Below are 7045 nucleotides of genomic sequence, written 5' to 3'. Positions count from 1 at the left end.
GGTTTCAAGCTACCATGTGGATCTGGGAACTGAACCTGGGTCCTCTGGAAGAGCAGCCAGGGCTCTTAACTACTGAGCCATCTCCACAGTCCTCTGAAGTCTGTTTTGCAAGGCCACTAATCCCATTCACCAGGTTTTTTTTTTTCAAAGGCATGGCATACAAATCCCACTCCATCAGGGGGACACATGGCATTAGCTCTATAGTAGGCACTCAGAGTGCTTACCATGCCAGGATGACAACCTGCGTTCAGATCCCTGACCACCACGAAAAAGACGGGTGCAGTGGGCATGCCTGAATCCCCAGGATTGGGGAGGTGGAGACAGGAGGATCTCTGGAACCCACTGCTCAGTCAGGCTACCCAAATTGATGAGATCCAGGTTCAGCAAGGAACCTGCCTCAAAAAATTAGGAGATTGATTGAGGAATGACACCCAGATGTTGACTGTAGACCTCTTGGCCTTCATGTAAATATGCATCCATAAATACACACACACACCAAGATGCAAGAAAGAAAATATAATTTCCTGAGAAGCAGCCAGATAATTTAATGGGACAATAGAATAGAAAGTAATATTTCATGCCTTTAATCCCAGCACTCAGGAGGCAGAGGTAGGCAGACCTCTGTGAGTTCGAGGCCAGCCTAGTCTACAAGGCAAGTTCCAGGACAGCCATGGCTGTCACACAAAGAAACCCTGTATCAAAAGAAAATATAATTTTTTGGAATCATGGGAGGGGGACAGCACAATTGGCTTAGCTCATTTTTGAGGATCTAGAGGATTCCCCAGGATGCACCTTACCTTCCTATGATGATTCATCACAGCCCTGTGCAGGACTGTGGGAAGTCACATTCCAGGAGAAGCCCAGGGGTTCCAACCAGAAGAGCAAGAGAAAAAGCATAATTCATGCCCTGAAGAGTATGTACTAAGCTTGTCTTTTATTTTCCAATCATCATCATCATCACAGGATTAATTTTGTGTGTTTTATTTATTTTATTTTGACTATGGGGATGCAGATGCACACGGAGGTCAGAAGTCAGCCTTGAATGTTGTTCTCCAGAAGCCATCTTGTTTTATGAAACAGGGCCTCCCATTGGTCTGGAGTTCAATCCTGATTGGCTGACATTTGTCTAGGGGTGTCCTGGTAAAAAGTGATGGGTGTGTGCTGGCAGGTGATCCTATCTACAATGGTTGGGATGTTAGGAATTTCCTTTGGATGGTCTGTTCCTGGGTGGTACCTGGGTAGTCTCAGTTTGTGGTCTTTCTCGGAACCAGGTATTCCCTTAGGGTAAACTACTGAGACTCAGGCCTCTGTTGAGCTTGTCATAGCTGGACCTACACAGGGTGGTGTTCTTGCATTCTCCTTTTATTGAGAAGCCCAGCACATGGAGGAATGCTGTCGGTAGTTAGGGTTGGCTTTCCTACCTTAGTTAATCCAATCGAGAAGCTCTCTTATGGGCATCCCCGGAGATTTCTGTCTTAGGTGGTTCTACAGCTGCTGACCTAACAACATTGACTATCACAAGGTGAGAGGAAGAAGCTGGCACGAAAATGATTCTAGCGATTTCGTTCATTTAACTGTCCCACCCCCATCAAATCATAGATTATAGATAAACCTAGTGGCACAGGCCTGTCACCCTAGCTACTTGGAAGGCTGAAGAAGGAAGATCACAGATTTAAGCCTAGTCTGGGCTAAGCGTGGATTCAAGGCCAGTTTAAGTGACTCAATAAAACCATATCTCAAAACAGAAAGTCAAAAGAGGCCTCAGGGTATAGCTCAGTGTCAGGCCAGTTGCCTATCATGGCTGAAGTCCCAGCATTAACCCCCAGTATTACAAAGAAAATAAGAGATTAAATATTTCCTTTTAGCATAGTAACATAACTGAATCTGTTCTACCAAAGAAGGTTTTATCCAAATTGCATAAAACCTGTTAATCCCTCTGAGAATAGCAAAGCTTCTTAACAGACTCAAGTCTATCAGTTTTAATACTACTTAGTAAACACACTTGAATGTTGCAGCTGGGTAAATACTAAGGAGCACAAGGAACACTTTAAAGGAAGAATAGCTAATACAGAGCCATCCGCCAGCCAAGCTCTTTGGTTTTCATTACCTTTAATTCCAATTCATTACAAAAGAAAAGGAGAAGAAATCCCCTCAGTTGTAATTCAGAGATGTGATCATCAAGCAAAAAAAAAGTCCCTTGTAAGTCACAGATGGCGATCCCATTAAGAAAGAAAAGGAAAAAAAAAAATCTGTCCCTATGGTCATCTGTTGACATGCTGGGACTATCAGCACAGTTGTTTAAACACGTCAGATTGCCACCTTGCAGGCTCATTAATCACAATTCAGCTTGCTATCGAGAAAAAAAATGACTGGTGTTACCAAATTTCCACTCAATTGCCTTGACTTTTATTTAGAGCCGTTGGTCAGATTTTCCTCATTAGAAGTCAGGAGTTCTCCGTGCCATAGAGCCGGCAAAGAAACACCATGCACTTGAAGACACCTGGGAAATGTGCAGACTTCGTGTCACTTTGTCAGTGACATCATGGTCATCCACCTGAGGTAGTAGGTAAGGCTTTGCTTAAAACACACAAACCACAACCAGCAGCAGCAACAGACATTTCAAAAAGTCCTCGAGGCTACAACAACAGCAAAAGCTAATTTTATCAATTTTATCAAGGGCTTAGTTGCATGTGTGGATCTAAAACATTTTGATAGGACTCATTCTTCTTTATTGTCTCTTGTCAGCCACCTCCCCCCCCCCACCCCCCCGACACACACACCGCTGCTGCACCCTATTTTCCTTTAGGGAAACTGTTAAAACTTAGATGCTGAGAGCTTTGGCAACTCTTCCAGAGGATCTGGGTCCAATTACCAGCACCCTCATGGTTGCTCATGACTGTCTGAACGCTGGGGGGGGGGGGAGGATCTGATGCCCTCTTCTGGTCTCCTTGAGTCCTGCATGCACACCCATGTGGTACACAGACATGCATGCAGACGAAACACCCATACACATACTTAAAAAAAAAAAACTTTTATAAAGTAGTCGTTTCTGGTAATGAGATTCCAGCAGTGTGGCAGCCTGTTATTCCCAGTCTTCTTTGTTCTCCAAATATACCGCTGTTCATGTCTTAATGAAAAACTGTCTTTCTAATTTCAGGGATATTCTTTTCTAAAATACACACACTACCCAGTTCTCCACAAGAAACATTCAGGGGCCCTACATCCTGGCAAGTCCTAAAATAAATGAGACCGTGAACAACACGACTAATCAGCAATTATAGACATCAGCTGCTGTTCATAGGGATTGAGATTTAAAAAGAATATAGTGCGAGATAGGTTTGCCTAAAATTTTATAATCTATAGATGAGAAAAGCGGACTCCAACTCAGACCATAAAATTATCAGATTCGGGTGAAGGTCGTGGATAGTAGTCAAATCTTTGTGCTTGCATAGCCAATAAGCCATCTCCTAGTCTCCCATGAAGAGGGAATCTGAAGACCAGGCCTTGTGGCAGAGGCCTGTGATCCCAGCTCCTCAGAAGGTCGAGGAAGGAGGCTCAAAACTAGCAAGATGAAACAAAAACAAAGGGCTGGGGAGATGTTTAAGTGCCATTCACACGATCCGTTCCAAACGGTGAAACAGACTCGGGTCACTCATGCTCAGTTAGGCTAGGCTCCCTTGAGAGTTACAGGAAATAAAATCATGGCTTTCCATCTGTCATAATTGGATATAAAATGTCCCCAGAGGTTCCTTTATTTGAATCCTTGGTCAGATGGTAGCATTGTTTTGGGAAATTGCGAGTCCTTTAGAAGGGGACCTGACTTGAGGAAATCAGTTTCTGGGGTGTGTGTGTGTGTGTGTGTGTGTTTGTGCACGGTATGTGAGGGGAAGAATGGGTCTTATAGCCTGATGTTTCCTTTGTCTCCTCATCCACTGAGAAATGATCACACAGCCTCATGCTCCCACTACTACAGATTAGAGCCTGTCCCCCTGCTTCTGTGGCTCTCCCGAGCCCCATGATGGACTAACCTGTTTCCCTTGTTGCTTCTTGTTGGGTGTTTGGTTATAGCAATGAGAAAAGTAATACATCATCTGTACTAAGATTGATTCTCCCACAGAATTAACTGTAATCTATCCCAACCACATCAATGAAAAATCATCACTGTTTGCCCTGAAGGAGTTGTACTAATTGACAAAGCTGGCCCTCACCCTTCCCAGAATTGATCTGGAAGGCTCATGTATTTTTTCCACTTAAAAAGATAATTTTCCTTCAGCTTAGTTCCAGATAATTAGGCTTGTCTAAGCCAGGTGGTTTGTAAATAATGAATTACATTATCTGCAAGAACATAACATTGCTACATTTGGCTGGCCAGTATCCTGATGTATACTTTTCAGTGTACCCAAAGACCAGGACAACTGAAAAGATTTAATGGATGTGTGAATGCAAGCCAAGGTAAATAAAAGTGAATTGAAAGCCAGACCTGATGGCACAGGCTGCGATTCTAGCTACTCAGGAGGCTTGAGGCAGGAGAGTTGAAATTCCATGGCCTCTTCAGGCAACTTGGCAATAAAAAAGGGAATCGGCGAGATGGCTCAGTGGTTGTCAGCACTTGCTGCTCTGACGGAAGACCCCAGCTCTGTTCTAAGCATTCTTATCATAATCTCCTGTAATTCCAAGTCCGGGGGATCTGATACCTTATTCTGTCCTCTGCAGGCATGCACAATGTGCACAAAAAGTAGGCACATAGGGCTGGAGAGATAGCTCAGCGGTTAAGAGCATTGCCTGCTCTTCCAAAGGTCCTGAGTTCAATTCCCAGCAACCACATGGTGGCTCACAACCATCTGTAATGAGGTCTGGTGCCCTCGTCTGGCCTTCAGGCACACACACAGACTGAATATTGTATACATAATTAATAAATAATAAATAGTAGGCACATACATGTATATGTAAATACAAATAAAATTATTTAAAAATTAAAATATGAAGAAGAGTGGGGATACGGCTCAGCAGTACAGCACTCGACTAGCATGTGTGAGGCCTGAGGTTCAATCTCTACCACCACAGGGGGGAAGAGGTGAATTTGTACGACACACACAGTTATAGAATGGCTTCCTGAGGAAAGCAGCTATCGCTTCTGCGTGTCCAGCCTCTTTCCCTCTGTTAACAATGGAAGAGTGGGTCTTGCTGTGCATCTGTGTACCTAGCTTCTTCCCGTTCTTTGTAGTCCTGAGGGCTTGTCAATATTTTTGTGCTGTTTCTCTTTATTTTTTTCTCTTCCCCTCTGTCTTAGTTAGGGTTTCATTTGCTGCAATGAAACACCATGACCAAAAAGAAAGTTGGGGAGGAAAGGGATTATTGGGCTTACACTTTCAGATTGGGGAAGTCAGGACAGGAACTCAAACAGGACAGGATCCCAGAGGCAGGAGCTGATGCAGAGGCCACAGGAGAGAGCTGCTTACTAGCTTGGTCCCCCTGACTTGCTCAGCCTCTTTCTTACAGAACCCAGGACCAGCAGTCTAGGGATGGCACCACCCACCAAGGACTGATCACTAATTGAGAAAATGCCTTACAGCTGGTTCTCATGGAGGCACGTCCTCAACTGAGGCTCCTTCCTTGGATGACTCTAGCTTGTGAGAAGTTGACACCCAACACCAGCCAGTATGGCCTATCTTAGCTAAACTTGGGGGATCTGAATGGGAGAGAAAATTGACAAAAAGTAACTGGAAGCAGTGAATCAGTACAATAGCCATGTTCTGGAAAAGGCTAGCCAGGAGTCCCTACTCCTCTTGGTCCCCAAATTACACCCTGATGGACTCACCCTTCCAGGGCTGTAAGGGGTGAGGCCTTGTTCAATCCCGTGAGTTGTCATTTTTTTCTCTACTTACTATTATTTTTCGTTTTAAATTTAATTGGATCTGAATTTTTCCTATAGCTTGCCATTAAAGGGATGTGGTTTGGCCTTCCCGTTTCAACTTCCAACCCCATCATCAGGATGGGAAGTTTGAAACTGAGGATGATAGATGGGAAGCAAGGTTGGCGTCATAGAGGCAATGCCTGCCCTGGTGCTGGTTGCTGTGTAGTTGGTTTTAAGAAAAGCAGAAGTAACTTTCTCTCAGGCCCGTGGTGTCGGCAAGATGAGCAAATGCTGTGGTCTCCGGACTGCCAGGAAGCTCCGCAGCCACCGACGGGACCCGAAGTGGCATGATAAACAATACAAGAAAGCCCACTTGGGCACAGCCTGAAGGCCAATCCTGGAGTCCACTTTAAGGCTGTTAAAGTAGCCAATGTGTCCCTTTTGGCCCTGGACAAGGGCAAGAAGGAAAAACCAAGATCTTAAATTCTGGCAATGGAAGCACAGTAATAAATTTTCCTATTCTGAAAAAAAAAAAAAAGAAAAGCAGAAGTAAACAGCAAGGCTTAAACTGTGGCAGCAGCTCATGCTTCACAATCTCCTCACACTGCTTGTTACAACAAACACGAAAACAGATTACAGCACTGGTCAACGTGACCCTCAGTACCGTCCTTTCTCATGGAAAACACCTATTTCTGATCTTACTTACCAAGAGGGGACAATGTCAAGTTTCTGAGCTGAAAGACAAATACTGTGTGCCATGTGACTCCATTATAATTTTTGCAAACATTTGTTGATTACTCAAGTGTTTCTTCAGTGACAGAGACCCTGAAGTGCTCTGAATGATAGTCATAGCTTCTGCCCTTGACAGCAGATATTAAAAACTTGAGGGTTTGAAATAGAGCAATTTACACTGGGCAGTGGTGGTGCAAGTTCTAGAACAGTCAGGGCTACACATAGAAACACTGTGTCGAAAAACCAAAATAAATAATAAAATAGTACAGTTTATAACTAAAAAAAAATTATGGCCATGTTCCATGATGTTACCAAGGCCAAATGAAGCACAAAGGGGCTCATGGAAAGTCCCCCTGCATATCCAAAGCACAACAAAATGAGAAGCATGGAAAAAGACAGCGTTTTATCCTTTTTTTTTTTTTTTTGGTTTTTTGAGACAAGGTTTCTCTGTAGCTCTGG

The sequence above is a fragment of the Alexandromys fortis genome, unplaced genomic scaffold (assembly GCF_014885135.2).
Source record: "Alexandromys fortis isolate MF-2015 unplaced genomic scaffold, M_Fortis_MF-2015_v1.1 scaffold_5, whole genome shotgun sequence".
In the NCBI taxonomy this organism is placed as follows: Eukaryota; Metazoa; Chordata; class Mammalia; order Rodentia; family Cricetidae; genus Alexandromys; species Alexandromys fortis.
This window is presented reverse-complemented; position numbering follows the sequence as displayed.